The sequence below is a fragment of the Corapipo altera genome, unplaced genomic scaffold (assembly GCF_003945725.1).
Source record: "Corapipo altera isolate COAL_440 unplaced genomic scaffold, ASM394572v1 45, whole genome shotgun sequence".
Classification (NCBI taxonomy): domain Eukaryota; kingdom Metazoa; phylum Chordata; class Aves; order Passeriformes; family Pipridae; genus Corapipo; species Corapipo altera.
This window is the reverse complement of record NW_020884877.1, coordinates 620,689-632,944: the sequence shown is the minus strand read 5'-3', so window position 1 is coordinate 632,944 and position 12,256 is coordinate 620,689. Positions and strand designations below refer to the sequence as shown.

The following is a 12,256-nucleotide window of genomic DNA, read 5'->3' as shown; positions in this document are numbered from 1 at the left end:
CTTTAAAGGCAAAGCTACGTATAGCTCTTTTGTGCGTTTTTTTTTCCAGTGACAGACAAGTAATCCACTGTCATCTGACATTAAACCTTGCTAGTCTGTGGGCCATCTAATGGAAAACTCCAGTCTAAAAGTGAGCTAAGCATGCTTGCTGGTGTGGTCTCTTCTGGTTAGTTTTGAGAGTTTATTTTGCAGTCTTTATTTAAATTCATGTATTAGGTGGTGCCAGGTGCATCAGCAACAAGGAAAAAGAAATATATTCCACTGAATTCTGTCAGTGTTTAATCTATTAGCTGTATAGATGTTGTTTACATGTTTTCTTTTATAAGCGTTCCCAAAGCTGGATAATTTGAGTCACTCATTTGCCTTGCTACTGCTTGTTGGAGTTTGATTTGCAACACACATCTACCCCACTGGAAAATTTGCCCTAGGTTAACTAGCTTTGACTTGTCAAGCAGACCAGATACTTAACAAGGGGTAAATCTGAATTTCCATCCTTTAGCTGGTGCTGCACCAATTTGCAGCAGAGACCTGACCCTGTAAACCACTTCCTTAGCACTGAGCATAAACTAAACACTGAGTGCAGGGAAAGTTCCAGATACAGCTGTACTGCTTTGTGCTGTTTGAGAGCAGCTCCTCAGCCCGCACAGGAGTGGCTGTGGGTTTTGATCTTTCAAGGGCCCAGCTACTGAGTGGCTCAGGCCATAAGAGCAGGTGAGAGCTGCAGGGCAGCACAGCCACACTCGTGCACCAGTGACAACAAAGGACCACCAAACCTGGCACACTAACACAACTGGCTCACATGTGCCTGAATGCAGGATAGCCCAGCCCCAGTGGGCAGACCCCTCAAGAACTTTTCCTCAAAGCCCATGCTCCTGCTGCAATCACAGGTTTGTGAAAGTCCACCAAAAGACAGCCTGAAGTACAGAAGAGCTCAGCTGCTTGGGGCTGGGCTGTTAGAAGCCTCAGGCTCATGCAGGCTCAGCAGCAGGCATTCCCTATCATTCACAAGGCCTGAGCAACACAGGGAGGTGGCAGAGAAGAAAGGAGCAGGAGTTGGCTAATCAAACAGCACATGAGGCTTGCTGTAAGTTACCTTCCAGCTTGGCTGGTATAATAGCAGAGTAGGGACACTGAGCCTGGGTTTCTCCTGGGTACTGCTTCTGTAAAGGAGATGGTTTGCACAGCCTCTGTCAGTGTCATGACAGCATAACCTGCCAGGGTTTGTACACTGACAGGGGGAGGGTCAGGGCCATGTGTACAACTGCTGAGTGTTTAATAAAAAACTGTTTAATAAAAATGCTGAAATGACCAAGCTTTGGATTATTTTTACCTCCTGTCTGAAGAGATCAACATATGCCACAGCAGCCACTTTGGCAGCTCCTGGAGGCTCAGTGGCCTCCCACCCATCCTGAGTGTTAAGAGTATTTCTCATCTTTTCTTATCTCCAATCCATTGAGACCAGTCCTGTGCTTTCCTCCCAGGGCATCCTTTTGCAGTGCTGTCTCCATCATCCAAGACTGCATCCTCCCAGTGTGGCTTCCACTGGAGACCACAGTCCTGCAGGTTACTGTTAATTGCACCAAAATACACCTGTGTGCAGTGCTGGCCACCAGAAGGAGGATGTGGATCCTCCCAGAAAAGCACCCTCCTGCTCAGTAGAAGGAGGAACAGGCTGCCTCAGGGAGGTTGTGACTGTCCAACACCAGAGGTTTGAAGGCCAGACTGTCAGTAGTGACATGGATAAAGGTGACCCTGTGTATATATTAGGTTGCTTGAGGTCCTACAAAACCTGGCTTTCTACAGTTTCCATTTCCACTAAGGTTTGTTGTAAAGGTCTTGAGGGAGAAGGTCCAGGAATGAGGATGGGAAAGCAGCATAGTGCAGTTTTTCTGGTTAGCTTTCCTTTCTAATACAGGGGTGTGGTGCTGCCCACTTCCACCCACCTTTATGCCAAAGACAGGGAGAGGGAACAAGACAAAGCCTGAAAACACAACAGCTGCTTCAGCAAACTGCCTGAGAAGGACTTTATCAGAAATACAGACATTTAACACTTGGTGATGGTTATGTTTGTCCATTGTGGTGTTCTGTTAAAAAAAAAAAAAGTACCTTATGCTCCTAAGAAATAAGTAAAAAGCATATTCTGAATGCTTTACCATCTGGCTCAGTTTGCGTTCACCCCCTTCGTATACTGGTGTGATCGGCAAGATGAAAGACATCCCACCTACTGTAAACCAAACACCATCTGTAGGTGTGCATGTCCCCTGAGAGCCTGCTGTGGTTTCAGCTCTCAAAAGCTGACAGCAGCCTCAGCTATCAAAGAGGTGACACGGGGACAGAGCAGAAGGACAGATATGTTACTGCCCTCTGCCCAAATTATTTCATTTCTAATTCCTGCATATTAACTTTTCAAAAAACCACAAAAGAGAAGCAGCCATGAGGGGAGCACAGAGCTGCTGGCTTACATAAACTGTCTAGCCAGACCTCATTTCTCTCTAGCATCTCATCTGACTTGCATCCCTCTGTACCACTATCTCGCCTTTCCCTCCTTCCTTCTTACTTTGTTCATGTTTTCCCACCACAGTGCAATACCTTGGCCAATTCCAAGTGGAGTTTTCAGATGGCAACACAGGGAATGTGGCTGGTCCCAAAGGACCACAAGTCCTGCCCCAGGCCAGCAAGTTCCCAGCACATATAGTTGATTTGTAGCAAGAGATTTTTTTTATTTTATTTTTTAACATTGAGAAGAACAAACACAGGTCCCTCATACCATAATGACCCAAGTCCCTTTGCCAAAGTGTCCCCTGCATCCCTTTAGCTACACCTTGGGAAGAAACCTGACTTCCCACACCAGGAAATCTAAACCCCTAAAGTTACAACTTCCAATGTTATTAGTGCCTAAAGACAAAATCCAACAGAGCAGGAAGCAGCAGATCTGCCCCAAATAAGCACTTGAAGAAACATATTAGAGGCCCGGCTACTCTTTCTCCTGGCAGGGTTGCTGGCTTGGGGATTCCGTGCTGAAGGGTGACAGTGACTGCAGCAAGGGGCTGTGTGGCCCCAGCAGGTGGCAATGCAGCCCGACAGCAGCAGCCACCCCACTGCTGCCAAGCACATGCCTGCACTCCTCCCTCAGCTGCTAAATCCTACCTCAGGAGAACTGGGATTCAGCTCTTGGGAAAGTTGCTCAAACCAAAAAACCCACATGGGTAAGGGTGTGTTTGTATACTGTGGGAATAGTATATATGTGGGGGACAGATGTGAGAAACATGGAAGCCCTCCTCAAATGCATGGCCTGAGGAAGGGATGCTGCTACCACAGAAGTGACATTGCTTGATGTGGGTGATGCTCTGCAAGACCACAGAGAAGATGAGGGGACTACTGCAAACGTGGCATCTGGTGTCTGAGGATGAGCACTGCCACCACCCTGGTACCACCCCATTGGCACAACTGACCTTTGAAAGCAGAAGATGAACATGAAGTGCCCTGCCTGCCTAGGTGGTTGCAATGCATGGCTGCTCTGAGACCCAGAAAAGACCAGCACATCTTTGCATCCTGCCAGATTTTTTTCTGTTTCAGAGACAAACTCACTCCCCTCAAAAGCTGTTGGGGAAAAGCAGAACAAAGCAGTTCTCAATACAGCTGCTGATTTGAGACAGAGCCTGCCATTGCCTTGCTCACAAAGCTTTGTATTCCCAAGTGTTCCCCCAGCCAGCCTTCATCTTCAGCATGGTGGTCCCTGCAGTTTCCTCCTGCTGAGCTGCCTGAAGACACTTCTCTTTTACCTCTCTCCCCCCACCTCAGTCACATGCTTGTTTCTGTCTCCATGCTGCTGCTTTGAGGGAAGAAGGGTGGTGGCTTTTACTCTGAATCATTTCACAAATCCAGTTTACAGCAGCACAGCAAAGGAAAGGCAAAACACACTGTGGGAGGAAGGAAAAACAGGAAACCTGTGCCCTCCCTGCCCCTCATGGGGAGGAAGCTTTTGAGTACAGCCTAGGATCACCTCAGAACAACCCCATCACCAATATTTGGATAATCTAAATGATAAAAGTTGCCAGCAGAAAGGAGAGGAGAAAATTAAGTTGTTTTTCATGTGTCCCTCGAATTCAGAGTCACAAAAGCCATATGTTTTTGCTGCCCTCTGTTCTGGACAGGACAGCTTGCAGCCACCCTCAGATGCCCTGCATTCCACTCCGCTTTCCCCATAGGGTGAAAGATGGCAAATTTGGCCAAAATGGACAATAGATCTTGTAATGACTGACCACCCTGGAAGCCTGGGCATGACAGTACATGCTTCCTCTGCTTTGCTTCCTCTGCAGCAAGGAAGACAGCCAGCCATGGAGAAGGCAGAGAAGCGGTGCTAAAAACAACTTGAAAGCCTTAAGAAGGGAAGAAAAGAGTAGAACTGTGGGGAGCCATTTAACTCCATCTCCTCATGGCTGGGGAATTTCTCACTAGGAGGACACATCAGGCAACCCTTGCAAAAAGGTTATTTTGTAGGCATTGCAATTTGCTGCAGCATTTGCAGTGTGTTCTCAGGCAGTAATCAAATCCACTGGTAGTATTTTGCCTGCCATAAACCCCATTGGAGCCATGCCCACAAATAGTTTACACTGTAGTATGCAGCTGTACACAAGGCAGGAGCACATGTTCCACATAACGGCTGTTGGCCCTAATCAGGTGGAGTCGTGGATCATATTTCCAGCATTTGGCAGAGTTTTATTATAGATACTCCTCCTTAAGGATAACCCCTCACTCCTAAAGGGGAGACCACAGCAGTGCCAAACAGCTTCCTTGTCGGGGAGACCCAGAGCAGCCCCTAGTTGCAGTTTCCCCTATTCCCAGGAGGGGTTTGGAGCGCTTTGCTCTGTCACTGCCTACCTCCATCCTGACACTCCCAGTAGTGGACAGGAAGGGAATAATTAGATTTTTACAAGTGGCTGAAAAAATAAGAGAGATATCCACCTCAGAAGATAAAGTTTAAGACACTTAGAGAGAATCATCATAAAACACAAGCTTTGGAAAGGGCAAATCCTACATCCAGGGATACCCCTGTTGGGAATTTATAGCTCATTTATCACCATGGGAGAACAAACCCCACCTGGGTGACAGCTACAGTGGGTCGCAGTTAGGTAAAAACCACAAGATATAGCGCAGCAGTTCCCAGAATCAGGCTCCCCACCCCATCAGACTGTGGTGCTTAGTACTTGCAAGCCTGACAAATTCATCTGCAAACAACTGGGCTCCAGACCAGAAGTGGGAAGTTGCCAGTGAAAGCATTTGGTAATCCCTGGTAGTTCATCACCATAGGGGATAAACTCCAAGGTGTTTATACCACCCAAAGCTGGGAAATATCTCATTCCAGCAGGGCTGACCTCGTGCTTTACAAGCACATGGAAAAGACAGTTTGATGTATGGATGCCCAGTGAGTACAAACGCATCCAGGTTCTGGGAGCACACAGACCCTTTTTAAAACAGAACAATCATCCTTCATTATCTTTCCTCCTCTCTTTTTGTTGTCTTCACAACGCCAATAGATCCAGTTCCCCGGTTTTAAGCAGCAATAATCTCAATCATTTACTCCAATAACCACTTACTCTTCTGCTGAACAGTCTATGCATTCAAGTGTGGAATTACTGCCTTGTAAAACCCGGGACTACGATATTAGCACTTACTGCCCATACCCCTGATCTGAACCAGGTGGTGTCAGCAAGGGGGAAAGAGACTTTCTGTGTAATAAAAAAAAGATGGTTTGACATCCTTTCCTTGATTTGCTCTCTTGAACATTTAAGTATGATAGGTGCTTTATTGCAAGAGGGCCTGATCTGGGACTCTCCCCAGTTGTGATTTTCACAAAACCTGTAAGGAAGGTGATCACTTTTCTACACTTCCATCCTTCTTTCTAATTTTGCTGGAATGATCCAAAAGAGTCAAAAACATCACTGGGAGAATACAAAAACAGGGACAAGTAAGGCAAATCCTTAAGCCTCACCTTCTTAGGAAACCAGGCCAAGAACAAACCATATTACTCAGAGGATGGAATTTGCAGCCAAACTATTCAGTTAGCAAATGCATTAGATATACCTGAACAAAACTCTTTAATGATCTGGATGCAGCTTGGATCTTCCTTAGATAAAATGAGAGGTAAATTCTGCAATTAATTGCACCATTTGGAAAAAGAAAACCACATCACTTTTGAAGGCAGCTTTGAGAGCTCCACTAGGAATGGGGAAAAGGCTTCCATCCACTTGGGATAATTCTCTAAACATCATAATTTCATCAAGAGGAATGAAACTTGGAGCTGGAATGATGAGACAGCTCATTCCAGTGGACATGCCTTGCCTTGGACTGGGACTCAGCAGACAAATCTCCTTCTTCTGCAACTGCCAAGCTGGGGCTCTTCCAACAAGTAATTTGGCTGCTCTCTGCTCTGATTTTCTTCCATTTCTTTTGCTCATTTTCCAGCATCTCTGAGGTAGAGTTTCTCATTATCTCTTGATGTGGCAAATCACAGAAGGACCCCAGTTAGAGCTTGAAATCTGAAAATGCTTCTTTTGAACATGCCACACTGCAAATAGCAACGTTTGTACAGCACTTTCAAAATGCTCCAAAGCTGCTGAAGAAGAAATCAGTACCTAAACCACCAAGTGTACAAATATAGAACTGAAAGAAATGCAACATTAATACTATGGCTCCAACATTATGCCTCACAAATCTTGTGAGAGAGTATATGGGGGGGGAAGTCTTAACAGAAGTGCTTCATTTCCCAGGAAGGAGCACCGGAATCATTTCTCCTCTGATTAACCCATATCATTATGCTCTGCCATTGATTATTCCCTGTGCTTCATAGGCCAGAAGTACTACCCTGGCAACGAGATGACCTCAGCTGGATTAGCAGCCATCAGGAAAAAGGCAGCATCACACATCTCACAGACAGCTGCCAGCCCTTTTGCCATCGGAAAACTCACCTCTCCCTGCCTCTGGCAGGGCCTGCCAGCTCAGCTAGAGGGCCAAAACTGGGCAGACAGCTCCACTGCTCCCAGCCAACAACGCCCAGCCCTGGAAGCTTGCAGGAGGTATGCCGTGTGAAGGCAGGTCACAGGGAACTATGATGAGCTGGAGCATTATTTGTTGGGATGTGGGTCACAACCCTGTCCTTTGCCCACATGCAAGCCCACGCTGTATGAACCTCAAGGAGTGCACAGCCCATCAGCAAGGAAAGTGTCAGAGGCTCCTTAAAAGGACCATGTAATTTTACTTAACTGCTGCAAAGGTCATTTGCCTGTGTGGAAACCAAGTAATAATGAAGTGTACCACACTGGCTGTCCAAGACTGTCAGAGGGGTCTTAAAAACAGCAGGGATCTCTTGGCCATCACCAGGACAGGCACCCCAAGAGCCCCATAGCTGATGGACACATTTTCTTTAGCTCCAGCTAAATCACTGGACATAACCTTTATATATGACACAGGGCTGGGAGCCTTGCATGGGCACAAATTTAGGGCTGGAAGACAACACAGAGAGAAAAGTCCAACTGGCAGTTTGCAGTGGCCATGGGAAGATAAAAAGCACTGTCCTTCAGGAACAGACAAATGGTGGGAGCAAATACATTTTTAAAAAAAGGCATACTAGGAGTCTTCTCTGACCCTGAAACAGGGAGCTAGAAACCAAACTGAACTGTGATTTTCCTAAAGTGAACCAGAAGTAATAAAATTCCCCATATCTTTGTTTTCCAAAGGGATTGAGCACTTTGTTTGCCTCATGACAACTCTGGGATGGGGATTCAGGCCCTGTGATGTGGCCACTGTGCAGACTTGTCCTGCTCCCAGAGCTCAAGAATGGAAAGGTGTGCCAGACCCTTGTTCCTATCAATTCAGCATTCAGGCACTTGCAGGTGATACCACTTTGATGTGCTGGGTACCAAAATTCTGTTTGTACATATTTTCCTCACTCTCCCTATGCCTTGAACCCACTTACCAGACTGCCTGGTTGTATTTGTGTCTTTGCTTGTATCCTCCACATACCACTGTTTCCCATTAGGATCATTTTCTCCTTAATTTAAACCCTAACCATGCAACACACAACATACAGTGTACTAGACATTCTTGTGGCCCCAGAGACATCATTAGAAGCAAACTTAGCTATGAGTTGCTCTTCAGAAAATCACCTGTAGTAATGGATTTTCAAAATGAAGCGAATTGAGATACCTTGATTTGGAGGATGTTCAGCTCAAAAATCCACAAAAGGAGGCCATGGGGTAGTTTGTTTTTTAATAAGAGGAGAGTATTCTTCACTTTCTGAAAACCCAAGACAGGTCTCTGAAAATCACTTGTGACTACTAAAATCCTTGGCCAATAAATAACAATTACCATCCTCATTACTGAGCAAAGGCTGACAGAGAAAGCAGGTCTGCATCAGAGGGAAGAGCAACCCTCAGTCACTGAAGCTGCCAACAACACATTCCTCACGGCAGATGTCAGCTTATCCCAGGAGCTGCCACTGCCACTTTCTGCTGGACTGTTTTCTTCAGCTGGCTAATCCTGAGCTGCAGCTGCAGCAAATACACCCCTGCAGACAGACCGCAATAGCAAGGGCTCACAACCATGCTGTGGTTTCAGCATTCTCCTTCCCTTTGAAAAGACAGGACTGTGGGATGAGATACACTTGTCAAGTTAATTGTGAACTGGGAAATGTCAATTTTGAACTCTACTGTGAAGAAAGCAGATCTGAGAAATTATATGTGCTTGGAGTGGGGGCAAGGTGCTTTTCAGCATTCACCACTCTCAGATAGAGAAAAAAGTGTGCCACCCAGGATTATCAGCACACTACTATGAAGTGTTAAAACCCACAGCAGACAGCGCTGATTACAGCTCTTTAATTACTGCTAAAATTATAAAAGCACTACACCAAGTCTTTGTGGAAATTGCACCTTTCAGAAGGGGAGATAAAACCTCTGCCTCCATAATTGCAACAAAAGGGAACGGTAAGAAGTTTTTAAAAAACAAAGGTGCAAAGAGAAAATGGCAGGGACTACACTGATGCTCTGAAGGAACATAAGCCCCATCAAATTTTAAAAGAGAGAGAGTATCAATTGCTTGCAGATCATAAAAACCACAAATGGGAGACGTATCTCCAACCCCAACAACAGCAGGCATAAATGAGACATTCCAGCCTCACACCTCACGTTGCTTATTATGTCATTATTGAATGCAGAGCAGCCCCTCTCTTCAAGCCACCCTAGAAAGGCTGTGCTAAACTGACATTCAACTCAGGAAGAGGAAGAAGAGAGGCACTGGAGGCAGGCTGCTGACATTACATCCCTTCCTTTGGAAGACACATCCAACAAGGGAAAGGTTGGATAGCCACAGTCACATTTCCAAATGCCTTGATTCTCACCTTCCCCAGTTATCTCAATATGATTTTACTGTAATAAGAAATCTGCATGCTCATTGCAGGGAACAGCATTGGATCTGAGAGATGGTATCTTTTCATAATTGCTATACAAATGCTAGGTCCCTAAAAGCTTGTAGTTTAAATTTAAGCAATCTCCTTTGTCCCTGCCAATTCACTTAAGCACAATAAGAATTAATAAACTATCTTGATTAGTCATTACCTGTGTATAACATTCAAAAGGGCAAATCAGGACACACACGAAATGATTTCACAACAGATTCTGAAGGAGAAGCACTGGCTTGTGTTCACTGCAGCACAACTAATTTGAAGAAGTCATGAGCTTGGCATTTGTGTTTCAGGATCCAATCTCCCACCTATTTCAGGGCCTCCAAAACTACAGAAGTGAAGACTTCTTCCACTGTACTTACCACTGCCATTTAAAATGTCTTTGGCACAAACATTCATCCAATCAGCTTTGGCACTTAGGCTCCAGTTGTACATGCTATCCCCACTACTATGATCCAATAGCTCTCAAGGAGAAAGGTAGAAATAACCTTCTAAGCAAAAAGGGTTAAAAGTCACATCCAGAGCAGCCCATGGCCAATTGTTCCAGTTCTATCAGCTTAACAGAGTTGCTTGGGATGACGAGTTTGGGACAAAAATATTTAAATAAAAGTAACAGGCATTTCTGAACTACCTTCAGGAGTAACAGTCTTCTAAAGTATGTCATCAGCCTCTCACTGGCAGCTCTGAAGCATCTCATATTGCACAGCAGCTGACTCTCACAGAAGTTTAACAAGCAGGAGAAAAGCTCTCAGGGCTGGCTATTCAGGCGGAAGGGGCTGAAATGGAAGCCTTGCTTGTATCACACTCTTTAAGAGACCAAAGACCTGATTACATTACATCCTTAAAATGCTACTTCAAACGTTGCAAGTGCTGCAGGTGGAGGCAGAGGCAGCTTGCACTGGCTGCCAAATACCAGGCATAAAAAAGCTTTCTTAGGTTGTTCATAGGGACAACCCCTTCCAGGGGGTCCTTCAGCTCTTGTGCTCTGACGTCTTGCCCAACCCCACAGGATCTCCAGTTCCTGGATCCAGCAGCACCTTTTGTGCAAGTCACTGTGTATTTCCCATTAACAACCTCTGATCTCATAGGTCACACAAGAAGCAAAGTGACATTCTTGAGCATCACCATGTCCCTTGCCTCCCTACAGCTAAATAAGGGGTGCAGCAGCAGAGGTCTATTTAAAGCCAACCAGCATAGCTACTTGACAGACCCTGGAGGAGAGACATTTCTTGTGTCGACATCACTGCTCCCCAAAAAACAGGCTTGCACCCATGAGCAGCTTCAACGGGAAGGTTTCACAGTGCTTCACCCAGGTTTGTTTTCTCTCACACAGAGGGAACACAGAAATGTTACAAGCACAGCACAGAAGGTCAAGCACCATCACAGCCAGTTTTAAACAGCTTGGCCAGGTTTATCCAGTGTATTGCTGGCTACAGTGAGACCTTCCTACCTCCTGTAAGAGGCAGCTGGAAACTCACTGTGTGTTCTGTCCCCTTGGACTGCAGCATGACTGGTTGCTAAATCTCCCCTCTCCAACTAAAAGCATTAAGGGACCCACATCATCATCTTGTGACATTTATGAAAAGAGGCTTTTTACCCCTGGCTGGCCGGAGGAAACCTTGCCAGGCCCTGCCTGCAGCCTCCTTTGCCTGCTGCAAGGAGGACACCTCTCCAGCCATGGGCTGGGCACTGGGAATGAAAATCCTGGTGGGGGTAAAAGGACACAGTGCCACCAGGTAACACCTGTTAACTCTATCGAAGAATGAAAGTCCACAGAGAGCACTGAGCTGGGATAGCTGGGAGGCTGGACCAAAGGCAGAGCGTCAATTATGAAAGGATGCTACAGCTGGAGTGCCACAAGGAACACTGCCAACAGGCACAGTAGCCTCAAATCTCCAAACCTCCAATGCAAAATGTTAGCTCCATCTTTCCATGACAACTCCCTGTGTACAGACACTTTGTACACAGGATGCTCAGAAACACTGTCACAGTGATTCACGATAAAGGAGGAGCTCATCAAATGCTTTATGCTCATTTGTGTCCTCTCAGACAACCACAGTACAGATTATATTCTAGATATTTTTGTGGATCTCCATCAGGGCTTAAATAAGCCTTGACAATGCTACTTACGTTCTTAAAATACTTTTCTGAAATATGTATAATACGATTAATTATATGATAATGTAGTTATATCCCCTCTCCTCAAAGAGTATCATCCTCATGGATGTGATTTAAAATGCACAAGTATTATCTGAAACCTACATAGGTCCCACAAATGCAAAGTATTTACTGCTAGGCACAGAAACAGCCAAAAAATTTTGGTTCCTACAGCTTCATTCTTGCTGGGCTGTCTCAAGGTTTGCATATGACTGAGCCACATACCACTTAAATTCTAACACAACAGCAAGACTCATGCATGCAATTAGAAAACAAGGTTTTTGGTGTATCAAACACATTTTGGAATGTCTGGGCATTTAGCAGTATTTAAGCAAATGCAGACTGCATGCTTGGCAGAGACAGGATTTCAGTGACAAGGACAGAGAACATATGATCTCAGAGTGATGCTCACATCTCCAACCTCCAGGTCTTGAAAGTTATCCATACCTCCACTCATTGAGAAGTCTTACTGATGGTTGAAGAGAAAAAGAGGTGTAGATTGTGACAGCATCAGATTTCCTAAAACAGATAGGACATTTAAGTTTTGAGAGATTTCAAGCCGGGATGATCCCCAATAGAAAAAAAGAAAGGAGAAAGGGAAGAGAGGGAAGAGAGGGAAGAGAGGGAAGAGAGGGAAGAGAG

The 12,256-nt window shown here is 45.4% G+C and overlaps 1 protein-coding gene across 1 annotated transcript in view; it reads right to left on the bottom strand.

Annotated features, from left to right (window-relative positions):
* CPS1 (carbamoyl-phosphate synthase 1) overlaps nucleotides 1-12,080 on the bottom strand; it is a 128,788-nt gene extending 116,708 nt beyond the window's left edge. The window contains exon 1 of the mRNA XM_027636899.1: nucleotides 12,027-12,080. The gene's annotated coding sequence lies outside the window, so the exon portion shown is untranslated. The remainder of the gene's footprint in view (nucleotides 1-12,026) is intronic.
* Nucleotides 12,081-12,256: the final 176 nt, after the last annotated feature.